The sequence below is a fragment of the Carassius auratus genome, unplaced genomic scaffold (genome assembly GCF_003368295.1).
Source record: "Carassius auratus strain Wakin unplaced genomic scaffold, ASM336829v1 scaf_tig00016424, whole genome shotgun sequence".
NCBI classification, from domain to species: Eukaryota; Metazoa; Chordata; class Actinopteri; order Cypriniformes; family Cyprinidae; genus Carassius; species Carassius auratus.
Window position 1 is genome coordinate 20,001 of NW_020524676.1, and position 12,500 is coordinate 32,500.

The window sequence follows — 12,500 nt, forward strand, 5'->3', positions numbered from 1 at the left end:
CTTGAGTGTTTTCTACACTTCAAACAGATGTGCAGACACTGTAGGTTCCATGGTGTAACGGTTAGCACTCTGGACTCTGAATCCAGCGATCCGAGTTCAAATCTCGGTGGAACCTTCAAGAGTCCAACATATGCTGCTGTCAATTAAGACTAAAGCTGCGTCTGCATGTTTTCATGCCCAGTTCTTGCTGCTCTTCTTAGTTCTTCATCTGCAGTTTAAACTTTGACTTGACATTTTTCTAATCATTGCTTTAGGAATGCAGCCCAAGCAGTGGAGATATGGCAAAAAATAGATTCTTGGATCGCTTCACGGACCTGTGAGCCTTCATCTTGCGTTTGCTAGTTGCAGGAGCATCTGAGGGCTAGTTGGAGTTGGGGTTTGTTTTTTTTTCTTTTATTGCTGAAGAGACCAAGTGGGCCCGAGTTCAAATCCCAGAACGTTCTGATGCTTGCTGGTTAGTTGCTGTTCGCAGAGCCTCCTTGAGTGTTTTCTACACTTCAAACAGATGTTCAGACACTGTAGGTTCCATGGTGTAACGGTTAGCACTCTGGACTCTGAATCCAGCGATCCGAGTTCAAATCTCGGTGGAACCTTCAAGAGTCCAACATATGCTGCTGTCAATTAAGACTAAACCTGCGTCTGCATGTTTTCATGCCCAGTTCTCGCTGCTCTTCTTAGTTCTTCATCTGCAGTTTAGACTTTGACTTGACATTTTTCTAATCATTGTTGTTGTGTCACTGCCATGATGTTGGTTTCTGCTGTTAAATTCAGCTCATGTGTTTTGTCGTTTGGTATTTTAATCAACATTATTCTACGAAGGCAGGCCAAGCTAGAGCTGGTACGTAAAAATTGAGTTTCTCAGAAATCTGGTCAGTGCATGAGTTCTATGTCTGCCCTTGTCAGCTACAGAGGCAGGATGTTGGAGCGACCGTAGCATCGAGCAGACTGAAGTACGTGGCGAAGTGACCTCCACTGAACAGCAATCTGTGGCTCGTTGGTCTAGGGGTATGATTCTCGCTTAGGGTGCGAGAGGTCCCGGGTTTAAATCCCGGACGAGCCCTCTTCTGTCTTTACAGCATCTTTTCTTGAGCAGTTTCAGTCTATTCTGCCATTCCTGGGCCAAACGTATGCCACTGTCAATTAACACTAAAGCTGCGTCTGCATGTTTTCATACCCACTTCTCGCTGCTCTTCTCAGTTTTCATCTGCAGTTTAAACTTTGACTTGACATTTTTCTAAATATTGGTTTAGGAATGCAAGCAGTGGAGATATGGCAAAAAATAGATTCTTGTATCGCTTCACGGCCCTGTGAGCCTTCATCTTGCGTTTGCTAGTTGCAGGAGCATCTGAGGGCTTGTTGGAGTTGGGGTTTGTTTTTTTTCCTTTTATTGCTGTACGGGACCAAGTGGGCCCGAGTTCAAATCCCAGACCGTTCTGATGCTTGCTGGTTAGTTGCTGTTCGCTGAGCCTCCTTGAGTGTTTTCTACACTTCAAACAGATGTGCAGACACTGTAGTTTCCATGGTGTAACGGTTAGCACTCTGGACTCTGAATCCTGCGATCTGAGTTCAAATCTCGGTGGAACCTTCAAGAGTCCAACATATGCTGCTGTCAATTTAGACTAAAGCTGCGTCTGCATGTTTTCATGCCCAGTTCTCGCTGCTCTTCTTAGTTCTTCATCTGCAGTTTAAACTTTGACTTGACATTTTTCTAATCATTGCTTTAGGAATGCAGCCCAAGCAGTGGAGATATGGCAAAAAATAGATTCTTGGATCGCTTCACGGACCTGTGAGCCTTCATCTTGCGTTTGCTAGTTGCAGGAGCATCTGAGGGCTAGTTGGAGTTGGGGTTTGTTTTTTTTTTCTTTTATTGCTGAAGAGACCAAGTGGGCCCGAGTTCAAATCCCAGAACTTTCTGATGCTTGCTGGTTAGTTGCTGTTCGCAGAGCCTCCTTGAGTGTTTTCTACATTTCAAACAGATGTGCAGACACTGTAGGTTCCATGGTGTAACGGTTAGCACTCTGGACTCTGAATCCAGCGATCCGAGTTCAAATCTCGGTGGAACCTTCGAGAGTCTGTCTGGCAGTGCTTGGCAAGGAGGAGCTTGGGGTATGTCACAACTTTCTCTGTGGCAGTGTGTCTTAAAATGTATTGGTACAGTGGCCTGCTTTAACAATGGCCTCCTAACAACCTAAAACTCACATAAAACTGAGCAGGAACTAAATTGACAAGACAGGTGTCCCCTGACACTCTGTGAAGAAGCATTACAGACCTCAGAAAGCTTCTCATCGGCAAGATTTGTGTGTCACTGCCACGATGTTGGTTTCTGCTGTTAAATTCAGCTCATGTGTTTTGTCGTTTGGTATTTTAATCAACATTATTCTACGAAGGCAGGCCAAGCTAGAGCTGGTACGTAAAAATTGAGTTTCTCAGAAAACTGGTCAGTGCATGAGTTCTATGTCTGCCCTTGTCAGCTACAGAGGCAGGATGTTGGAGCGACCGTAGCATCGAGCAGACTGAAGTACGTGGCGAAGTGACCTCCACTGAACAGCAATCTGTGGCTCGTTGGTCTAGGGGTATGATTCTCGCTTAGGGTGCGAGATGTGCAGACACTGTAGGTTCCATGGTGTAACGGTTAGCACTCTGGACTCTGAATCCAGCGATCCGAGTTCAAATCTCGGTGGAACCTTCGAGAGTCTGTCTGGCAGTGCTTGGCAAGGAGGAGCTTGGGGTATGTCACAACTTTCTCTGTGGCAGTGTGTCTTAAAATGTATTGGTACAGTGGCCTGCTTTAACGATGGCCTCCTAACAATCTAGAACTCACATAAAACTGAGCAGGAACTAAATTGACAAGACAGGTGTCACCTGACACTCTGTGAAGAAGCATTACAGACCTCAGAAAGCTTCTCATCGGCAAGATTTGTGTGTCACTGCCACGATGTTGGTTTCTGCTGTTAAATTCAGCTCATGTGTTTTGTCGTTTGGTATTTTAATCAACATTATTCTACGAAGGCAGGCCAAGCTAGAGCTGGTACATAAAAATTGAGTTTCTCAGAAATCTGGTCAGTGCATGAGTTCTATGTCTGCCCTTGTCAGCTACAGAGGCAGGATGTTGGAGCGACCGTAGCATCGAGCAGACTGAAGTACGTGGCGAAGTGACCTCCACTGAACAGCAATCTGTGGCTCGTTGGTCTAGGGGTATGATTCTCACTTAGGGTGCGAGAGGTCCCGGGTTCAAATCCCGGACGAGCCCTCTTCTGTCTTTACAGCATCTTTTCTTGAGCAGTTTCAGTCTATTCTGCCATTCCTGGGCCAAACGTATGCCACTGTCAATTAACACTAAAGCTGCGTCTGCATGTTTTCATACCCACTTCTCGCTGCTCTTCTCAGTTTTCATCTACAGTTTAAACTTTGACTTGACATTTTTCTAAATATTGGTTTAGGAATGCAAGCAGTGGAGATATGGCAAAAAATAGATTCTTGTATCGCTTCACGGCCCTGTGAGCCTTCATCTTGCGTTTGCTAGTTGCAGGAGCATCTGAGGGCTTGTTGGAGTTGGGATTTGTTTTTTTTCCTTTTATTGCTGTACGGGACCAAGTGGGCCCGAGTTCAAATCCCAGACCGTTCTGATGCTTGCTGGTTAGTTGCTGTTCGCTGAGCCTCCTTGAGTGTTTTCTACACTTCAAACAGATGTGCAGACACTGTAGGTTCCATGGTGTAACGGTTAGCACTCTGGACTCTGAATCCAGCGATCCGAGTTCAAATCTCGGTGGAACCTTCAAGAGTCCAACATATGCTGCTGTCAATTAAGACTAAAGCTGTGTCTGCATGTTTTCATGCCCAGTTCTCGCTGCTCTTCTTAGTTCTTCATCTGCAGTTTAAACTTTGACTTGACATTTTTCTAATCATTGCTTTAGGAATGCAGCCCAAGCAGTGGAGATATGGCAAAAAATAGATTCTTGTATCGCTTCACGGCCCTGTGTGCCTTCATCTTGCGTTTGCTAGTTGCAGGAGCATCTGAGGGCTTGTTGGAGTTGGGGTTTGTTTTTTTTCCTTTTATTGCTGTACGGGACCAAGTGGGCCCGAGTTCAAATCCCAGACCGTTCTGATGCTTGCTGGTTAGTTGCTGTTCGCTGAGCCTCCTTGAGTGTTTTCTACACTTCAAACAGATGTGCAGACACTGTAGGTTCCATGGTGTAACGGTTAGCACTCTGGACTCTGAATCCAGCGATCCGAGTTCAAATCTCGGTGGAACCTTCAAGAGTCCAACATATGTTGCTGTCAATTAAGACTAAAGCTGAGTCTGCATGTTTTCATGCCCAGTTCTCGATGCTCTTCTTAGTTCTTCATCTGCAGTTTAAACTTTGACTTGACATTTTTCTAATCATTGCTTTAGGAATGCAGCCCAAGCTGTGGAGATATGGCAAAAAATAGATTCTTGGATCGCTTCACGGACCTGTGAGCCTTCATCTTGCGTTTGCTAGTTGCAGGAGCATCTGAGGGCTAGTTGGAGTTGGGGTTTTTTTTTTTTTTTCTTTTATTGCTGAAGAGACCAAGTGGGCCCGAGTTCAAATGCCAGAACGTTCTGATGCTTGCTGGTTAGTTGCTGTTCGCAGAGCCTCCTTGAGTGTTTTCTACACTTCAAACAGATGTGCAGACACTGTAGGTTCCATGGTGTAACGGTTAGCACTCTGGGCTCTGAATCCAGCGATCCGAGTTCAAATCTCGGTGGAACCTTCGAGAGTCTGTCTGGCAGTGCTTGGCAAGGAGGAGCTTGGGGTATGTCACAACTTTCTCTGTGGCAGTGTGTCTTAAAATGTATTGGTACAGTGGCCTGCTTTAACAATGGCCTCCTAACAACCTAAAACTCACATAAAACTGAGCAGGAACTAAATTGACAAGACAGGTGTCCCCTGACACTCTGTGAAGAAGCATTACAGACCTCAGAAAGCTTCTCATCAGCAATATTTGTGTGTCACTGCCACGATGTTGGTTTCTGCTGTTAAGTTCAGCTCATGTGTTTTGTCGTTTGGTATTTTAATCAACATTATTCTACGAAGGCAGGCCAAGCTAGAGCTGGTACGTAAAAATTGAGTTTCTCAGAAAACTGGTCAGTGCATGAGTTCTATGTCTGCCCTTGTCAGCTACAGAGGCAGGATGTTGGAGCGACCGTAGCATCGAGCAGACTGAAGTACGTGGCGAAGTGACCTCCACTGAACAGCAATCTGTGGCTCGTTGGTCTAGGGGTATGATTCTCGCTTAGGGTGCGAGAGGTCCCGGGTTTAAATCCCGGACGAGCCCTCTTCTGTCTTTACAGCATCTTTTCTTGAGCAGTTTCAGTCTATTCTGCCATTCCTGGGCCAAACGTATGCCACTGTCAATTAACACTAAAGCTGCGTCTGCATGTTTTCATACCCACTTCTCGCTGCTCTTCTCAGTTTTCATCTGCAGTTTAAACTTTGACTTGACATTTTTCTAATCATTGGTTTAGGAATGCAGCCCAAGCAGTGGAGATATGGCAAAAAATAGATTCTTGGATCGCTTCACGGACCTGTGAGCCTTCATTTTGCGTTTGCTAGTTGCAGGAGCATCTGAGGGCTTGTTGGAGTTGGGGTTTGTATTTTTTTCTTTTATTGCTGAACGGGACCAAGTGGGCCCGAGTTCAAATCCCAGACCGTTCTGATGCTTGCTGGTTAGTTGCTGTTCGCTGAGCCTCCTTGAGTGTTTTCTACACTTCAAACAGATGTGCAGACACTGTAGGTTCCATGGTGTAACGGTTAGCACTCTGGACTCTGAATCCAGCGATCCGAGTTCAAATCTCGGTGGAACCTTCAAGAGTCCAACATATGCTGCTGTCAATTAAGACTAAAGCTGCGTCTGCATGTTTTCATGCCCAGTTCTCGCTGCTCTTCTTAGTTCTTCATCTGCAGTTTAGACTTTGACTTGACATTTTTCTAATCATTGTTGTTGTGTCACTGCCACGATGTTGGTTTCTGCTGTTAAATTCAGCTCAGGTGTTTTGTCGTTTGGTATTTTAATCAACATTATTCTACGAAGGCAGGCCAAGCTAGAGCTGGTACGTAAAAATTGAGTTTCTCAGAAATCTGGTCAGTGCATGAGTTCTATGTCTGCCCTTGTCAGCTACAGAGGCAGGATGTTGGAGCGACCGTAGCATCGAGCAGACTGAAGTACGTGGCGAAGTGACCTCCACTGAACAGCAATCTGTGGCTCGTTGGTCTAGGGGTATGATTCTCGCTTAGGGTGCGAGAGGACCCGGGTTCAAATCCCGGACGAGCCCTCTTCTGTCTTTACAGCATCTTTTCTTGAGCAGTTTCAGTCTATTCTGCCATTCCTGGGCCAAACGTATGCCACTGTCAATTAACACTAAAGCTGCGTCTGCATGTTTTCATACCCACTTCTCGCTGCTCTTCTCAGTTTTCATCTGCAGTTTAAACTTTGACTTGACATTTTTCTAAATATTGGTTTAGGAATGCAAGCAGTGGAGATATGGCAAAAAATAGATTCTTGTATCGCTTCACGGCCCTGTGAGCCTTCATCTTGCGTTTGCTAGTTGCAGGAGCATCTGAGGGCTTGTTGGAGTTGGGGTTTGTTTTTTTTCCTTTTATTGCTGTACGGGACCAAGTGGGCCCGAGTTCAAATCCCAGACCGTTCTGATGCTTGCTGGTTAGTTGCTGTTCGCTGAGCCTCCTTGAGTGTTTTCTACACTTCAAACAGATGTGCAGACACTGTAGGTTCCATGGTGTAACGGTTAGCACTCTGGTCTCTGAATCCAGCGATCCCAGTTCAAATCTCGGTGGAACTTTCAAGAGTCCAACATATGCTGCTGTCAATTAAGACTAAAGCTGCGTCTGCATGTTTTCATGCCCAGTTCTCGCTGCTCTTCTTAGTTCTTCATCTGCAGTTTAAACTTTGACTTGACATTTTTCTAATCATTGGTTTAGGAATGCAGCCCAAGCAGTGGAGATATGGCAAAAAATAGATTCTTGGATCGCTTCACGGACCTGTGAGCCTTCATCTTGCGTTTGCTAGTTGCAGGAGCATCTGAGGGCTAGTTGGAGTTGGGGTTTGTTTTTTTTTTCTTTTATTGCTGAAGAGACCAAGTGGGCCCGAGTTCAAATCCCAGAACGTTCTGATGCTTGCTGGTTAGATGCTGTTCGCAGAGCCTCCTTGAGTGTTTTCTACACTTCAAACAGATGTGCAGACACTGTAGGTTCCATGGTGTAACGTTTAGCACTCTGGACTCTGAATCCAGCGATCTGAGTTCAAATCTCGGTGGAACCTTCGAGAGTCTGTCTGGCAGTGCTTGGCAAGGAGGAGCTTGGGGTATGTCACAACTTTCTCTGTGGCAGTGTGTCTTAAAATGTATTGGTACAGTGGCCTGCTTTAACAATGGCCTCCTAACAATCTAGAACTCACATAAAACTGAGCAGGAACTAAATTGACAAGACAGGTGTCACCTGACACTCTGTGAAGAAGCATTACAGACCTCAGAAAGCTTCTCATCGGCAAGATTTGTGTGTCACTGCCACGATGTTGGTTTCTGCTGTTAAATTCAGCTCATGTGTTTTGTCGTTTGTTATTTTAATCAACATTATTCTACGAAGGCAGGCCAAGCTAGAGCTGGTACATAAAAATTGAGTTTCTCAGAAATCTGGTCAGTGCATGAGTTCTATGTCTGCCCTTGTCAGCTACAGAGGCAGGATGTTGGAGCGACCGTAGCATCGAGCAGACTGAAGTACGTGGCGAAGTGACCTCCACTGAACAGCAATCTGTGGCTCGTTGGTCTAGGGGTATGATTCTCACTTAGGGTGCGAGAGGTCCCGGGTTCAAATCCCGGACGAGCCCTCTTCTGTCTTTACAGCATCTTTTCTTGAGCAGTTTCAGTCTATTCTGCCATTCCTGGGCCAAACGTATGCCACTGTCAATTAACACTAAAGCTGCGTCTGCATGTTTTCATACCCACTTCTCGCTGCTCTTCTCAGTTTTCATCTACAGTTTAAACTTTGACTTGACATTTTTCTAAATATTGGTTTAGGAATGCAAGCAGTGGAGATATGGCAAAAAATAGATTCTTGTATCGCTTCACGGCCCTGTGAGCCTTCATCTTGCGTTTGCTAGTTGCAGGAGCATCTGAGGGCTTGTTGGAGTTGGGATTTGTTTTTTTTCCTTTTATTGCTGTACGGGACCAAGTGGGCCCGAGTTCAAATCCCAGACCGTTCTGATGCTTGCTGGTTAGTTGCTGTTCGCTGAGCCTCCTTGAGTGTTTTCTACACTTCAAACAGATGTGCAGACACTGTAGGTTCCATGGTGTAACGGTTAGCACTCTGGACTCTGAATCCAGCGATCCGAGTTCAAATCTCGGTGGAACCTTCAAGAGTCCAACATATGCTGCTGTCAATTAAGACTAAAGCTGTGTCTGCATGTTTTCATGCCCAGTTCTCGCTGCTCTTCTTAGTTCTTCATCTGCAGTTTAAACTTTGACTTGACATTTTTCTAATCATTGCTTTAGGAATGCAGCCCAAGCAGTGGAGATATGGCAAAAAATAGATTCTTGTATCGCTTCACGGCCCTGTGTGCCTTCATCTTGCGTTTGCTAGTTGCAGGAGCATTTGAGGGCTTGTTGGAGTTGGGGTTTGTTTTTTTTCCTTTTATTGCTGTACGGGACCAAGTGGGCCCGAGTTCAAATCCCAGACCGTTCTGATGCTTGCTGGTTAGTTGCTGTTCGCTGAGCCTCCTTGAGTGTTTTCTACACTTCAAACAGATGTGCAGACACTGTAGGTTCCATGGTGTAACGGTTAGCACTCTGGACTCTGAATCCAGCGATCCGAGTTCAAATCTCGGTGGAACCTTCAAGAGTCCAACATATGTTGCTGTCAATTAAGACTAAAGCTGAGTCTGCATGTTTTCATGCCCAGTTCTCGATGCTCTTCTTAGTTCTTCATCTGCAGTTTAAACTTTGACTTGACATTTTTCTAATCATTGCTTTAGGAATGCAGCCCAAGCTGTGGAGATATGGCAAAAAATAGATTCTTGGATCGCTTCACGGACCTGTGAGCCTTCATCTTGCGTTTGCTAGTTGCAGGAGCATCTGAGGGCTAGTTGGAGTTGGGGTTTGTTTTTTTTTTTCTTTTATTGCTGAAGAGACCAAGTGGGCCCGAGTTCAAATGCCAGAACGTTCTGATGCTTGCTGGTTAGTTGCTGTTCGCAGAGCCTCCTTGAGTGTTTTCTACACTTCAAACAGATGTGCAGACACTGTAGGTTCCATGGTGTAACGGTTAGCACTCTGGGCTCTGAATCCAGCGATCCGAGTTCAAATCTCGGTGGAACCTTCGAGAGTCTGTCTGGCAGTGCTTGGCAAGGAGGAGCTTGGGGTATGTCACAACTTTCTCTGTGGCAGTGTGTCTTAAAATGTATTGGTACAGTGGCCTGCTTTAACAATGGCCTCCTAACAACCTAAAACTCACATAAAACTGAGCAGGAACTAAATTGACAAGACAGGTGTCCCCTGACACTCTGTGAAGAAGCATTACAGACCTCAGAAAGCTTCTCATCAGCAATATTTGTGTGTCACTGCCACGATGTTGGTTTCTGCTGTTAAATTCAGCTCATGTGTTTTGTCGTTTGGTATTTTAATCAACATTATTCTACGAAGGCAGGCCAAGCTAGAGCTGGTACGTAAAAATTGAGTTTCTCAGAAAACTGGTCAGTGCATGAGTTCTATGTCTGCCCTTGTCAGCTACAGAGGCAGGATGTTGGAGCGACCGTAGCATCGAGCAGACTGAAGTACGTGGCGAAGTGACCTCCACTGAACAGCAATCTGTGGCTCGTTGGTCTAGGGGTATGATTCTCGCTTAGGGTGCGAGAGGTCCCGGGTTTAAATCCCGGACGAGCCCTCTTCTGTCTTTACAGCATCTTTTCTTGAGCAGTTTCAGTCTATTCTGCCATTCCTGGGCCAAACGTATGCCACTGTCAATTAACACTAAAGCTGCGTCTGCATGTTTTCATACCCACTTCTCGCTGCTCTTCTCAGTTTTCATCTGCAGTTTAAACTTTGACTTGACATTTTTCTAATCATTGGTTTAGGAATGCAGCCCAAGCAGTGGAGATATGGCAAAAAATAGATTCTTGGATCGCTTCACGGACCTGTGAGCCTTCATTTTGCGTTTGCTAGTTGCAGGAGCATCTGAGGGCTTGTTGGAGTTGGGGTTTGTATTTTTTTCTTTTATTGCTGAACGGGACCAAGTGGGCCCGAGTTCAAATCCCAGACCGTTCTGATGCTTGCTGGTTAGTTGCTGTTCGCTGAGCCTCCTTGAGTGTTTTCTACACTTCAAACAGATGTGCAGACACTGTAGGTTCCATGGTGTAACGGTTAGCACTCTGGACTCTGAATCCAGCGATCCGAGTTCAAATCTCGGTGGAACCTTCAAGAGTCCAACATATGCTGCTGTCAATTAAGACTAAAGCTGCGTCTGCATGTTTTCATGCCCAGTTCTCGCTGCTCTTCTTAGTTCTTCATCTGCAGTTTAGACTTTGACTTGACATTTTTCTAATCATTGTTGTTGTGTCACTGCCACGATGTTGGTTTCTGCTGTTAAATTCAGCTCAGGTGTTTTGTCGTTTGGTATTTTAATCAACATTATTCTACGAAGGCAGGCCAAGCTAGAGCTGGTACGTAAAAATTGAGTTTCTCAGAAATCTGCTCAGTGCATGAGTTCTATGTCTGCCCTTGTCAGCTACAGAGGCAGGATGTTGGAGCGACCGTAGCATCGAGCAGACTGAAGTACGTGGCGAAGTGACCTCCACTGAACAGCAATCTGTGGCTCGTTGGTCTAGGGGTATGATTCTCGCTTAGGGTGCGAGAGGACCTGGGTTCAAATCCCGGACGAGCCCTCTTCTGTCTTTACAGCATCTTTTCTTGAGCAGTTTCAGTCTATTCTGCCATTCCTGGGCCAAACGTATGCCACTGTCAATTAACACTAAAGCTGCGTCTGCATGTTTTCATACCCACTTCTCGCTGCTCTTCTCAGTTTTCATCTGCAGTTTAAACTTTGACTTGACATTTTTCTAAATATTGGTTTAGGAATGCAAGCAGTGGAGATATGGCAAAAAATAGATTCTTGTATCGCTTCACGGCCCTGTGAGCCTTCATCTTGCGTTTGCTAGTTGCAGGAGCATCTGAGGGCTTGTTGGAGTTGGGGTTTGTTTTTTTTCCTTTTATTGCTGTACGGGACCAAGTGGGCCCGAGTTCAAATCCCAGACCGTTCTGATGCTTGCTGGTTAGTTGCTGTTCGCTGAGCCTCCTTGAGTGTTTTCTACACTTCAAACAGATGTGCAGACACTGTAGGTTCCATGGTGTAACGGTTAGCACTCTGGTCTCTGAATCCAGCGATCCCAGTTCAAATCTCGGTGGAACTTTCAAGAGTCCAACATATGCTGCTGTCAATTAAGACTAAAGCTGCGTCTGCATGTTTTCATGCCCAGTTCTCGCTGCTCTTCTTAGTTCTTCATCTGCAGTTTAAACTTTGACTTGACATTTTTCTAATCATTGGTTTAGGAATGCAGCCCAAGCAGTGGAGATATGGCAAAAAATAGATTCTTGGATCGCTTCACGGACCTGTGAGCCTTCATCTTGCGTTTGCTAGTTGCAGGAGCATCTGAGGGCTAGTTGGAGTTGGGGTTTGTTTTTTTTTTCTTTTATTGCTGAAGAGACCAAGTGGGCCCGAGTTCAAATCCCAGAACGTTCTGATGCTTTCTGGTTAGATGCTGTTCGCAGAGCCTCCTTGAGTGTTTTCTACACTTCAAACAGATGTGCAGACACTGTAGGTTCCATGGTGTAACGTTTAGCACTCTGGACTCTGAATCCAGCGATCTGAGTTCAAATCTCGGTGGAACCTTCGAGAGTCTGTCTGGCAGTGCTTGGCAAGGAGGAGCTTGGGGTATGTCACAACTTTCTCTGTGGCAGTGTGTCTTAAAATGTATTGGTACAGTGGCCTGCTTTAACAATGGCCTCCTAACAATCTAGAACTCACATAAAACTGAGCAGGAACTAAATTGACAAGACAGGTGTCACCTGACACTCTGTGAAGAAGCATTACAGACCTCAGAAAGCTTCTCATCGGCAAGATTTGTGTGTCACTGCCACGATGTTGGTTTCTGCTGTTAAATTCAGCTCATGTGTTTTGTCGTTTGGTATTTTAATCAACATTATTCTACGAAGGCAGGCCAAGCTAGAGCTGGTACGTAAAAATTGAGTTTCTCAGAAATCTGGTCAGTGCATGAGTTCTATGTCTGCCCTTATCAGCTACAGAGGCAGGATGTTGGAGCGACCGTAGCATCCACTGTCGTATGCCACTGTCAATTAAGACTGAAGCTGCGTCTGCATGTTTTCATACCCACTTCTCGCTGCTCTTCTTAGTTCTTCATCTGCAGTTTAAACTTTGACTTGACATTTTTCTAATCATTGGTTTAGGAATGCAGCCCAA

The 12,500-nt window shown here is 45.4% G+C and overlaps 17 non-coding genes across 17 annotated transcripts; all 17 read left to right on the plus strand.

The window, feature by feature from the left end:
• The first annotated feature begins 43 nt into the window (after nucleotides 1–43).
• trnaq-cug (transfer RNA glutamine (anticodon CUG)) lies at nucleotides 44–115 on the plus strand. The gene has a single exon. It is a non-coding gene; the product is annotated as a tRNA-Gln (tRNA).
• Nucleotides 116–521: 406 nt separating this feature from the next.
• On the plus strand, nucleotides 522–593 carry trnaq-cug (transfer RNA glutamine (anticodon CUG)). Its single transcript has one exon. It is a non-coding gene; the product is annotated as a tRNA-Gln (tRNA).
• A 395-nt stretch (nucleotides 594–988) lies between these two features.
• On the plus strand, nucleotides 989–1,060 carry trnap-agg (transfer RNA proline (anticodon AGG)). Its single transcript has one exon. It is a non-coding gene; the product is annotated as a tRNA-Pro (tRNA).
• A 932-nt stretch (nucleotides 1,061–1,992) lies between these two features.
• On the plus strand, nucleotides 1,993–2,064 carry trnaq-cug (transfer RNA glutamine (anticodon CUG)). Its single transcript has one exon. It is a non-coding gene; the product is annotated as a tRNA-Gln (tRNA).
• Nucleotides 2,065–2,614: 550 nt separating this feature from the next.
• On the plus strand, nucleotides 2,615–2,686 carry trnaq-cug (transfer RNA glutamine (anticodon CUG)). Its single transcript has one exon. It is a non-coding gene; the product is annotated as a tRNA-Gln (tRNA).
• A 492-nt stretch (nucleotides 2,687–3,178) lies between these two features.
• Nucleotides 3,179–3,250, plus strand: trnap-agg (transfer RNA proline (anticodon AGG)). Its single transcript has one exon. It is a non-coding gene; the product is annotated as a tRNA-Pro (tRNA).
• Nucleotides 3,251–3,703: 453 nt separating this feature from the next.
• Nucleotides 3,704–3,775, plus strand: trnaq-cug (transfer RNA glutamine (anticodon CUG)). Its single transcript has one exon. It is a non-coding gene; the product is annotated as a tRNA-Gln (tRNA).
• A 407-nt stretch (nucleotides 3,776–4,182) lies between these two features.
• Nucleotides 4,183–4,254, plus strand: trnaq-cug (transfer RNA glutamine (anticodon CUG)). Its single transcript has one exon. It is a non-coding gene; the product is annotated as a tRNA-Gln (tRNA).
• Nucleotides 4,255–5,226: 972 nt separating this feature from the next.
• Nucleotides 5,227–5,298, plus strand: trnap-agg (transfer RNA proline (anticodon AGG)). The gene has a single exon. It is a non-coding gene; the product is annotated as a tRNA-Pro (tRNA).
• A 458-nt stretch (nucleotides 5,299–5,756) lies between these two features.
• Nucleotides 5,757–5,828, plus strand: trnaq-cug (transfer RNA glutamine (anticodon CUG)). The gene has a single exon. It is a non-coding gene; the product is annotated as a tRNA-Gln (tRNA).
• A 395-nt stretch (nucleotides 5,829–6,223) lies between these two features.
• trnap-agg (transfer RNA proline (anticodon AGG)) lies at nucleotides 6,224–6,295 on the plus strand. The gene has a single exon. It is a non-coding gene; the product is annotated as a tRNA-Pro (tRNA).
• Nucleotides 6,296–7,791: 1,496 nt separating this feature from the next.
• On the plus strand, nucleotides 7,792–7,863 carry trnap-agg (transfer RNA proline (anticodon AGG)). The gene has a single exon. It is a non-coding gene; the product is annotated as a tRNA-Pro (tRNA).
• A 453-nt stretch (nucleotides 7,864–8,316) lies between these two features.
• On the plus strand, nucleotides 8,317–8,388 carry trnaq-cug (transfer RNA glutamine (anticodon CUG)). The gene has a single exon. It is a non-coding gene; the product is annotated as a tRNA-Gln (tRNA).
• Nucleotides 8,389–8,795: 407 nt separating this feature from the next.
• On the plus strand, nucleotides 8,796–8,867 carry trnaq-cug (transfer RNA glutamine (anticodon CUG)). Its single transcript has one exon. It is a non-coding gene; the product is annotated as a tRNA-Gln (tRNA).
• Nucleotides 8,868–9,839: 972 nt separating this feature from the next.
• On the plus strand, nucleotides 9,840–9,911 carry trnap-agg (transfer RNA proline (anticodon AGG)). The gene has a single exon. It is a non-coding gene; the product is annotated as a tRNA-Pro (tRNA).
• Nucleotides 9,912–10,369: 458 nt separating this feature from the next.
• Nucleotides 10,370–10,441, plus strand: trnaq-cug (transfer RNA glutamine (anticodon CUG)). The gene has a single exon. It is a non-coding gene; the product is annotated as a tRNA-Gln (tRNA).
• A 395-nt stretch (nucleotides 10,442–10,836) lies between these two features.
• Nucleotides 10,837–10,908, plus strand: trnap-agg (transfer RNA proline (anticodon AGG)). The gene has a single exon. It is a non-coding gene; the product is annotated as a tRNA-Pro (tRNA).
• The last annotated feature ends 1,592 nt before the right edge of the window (nucleotides 10,909–12,500 follow it).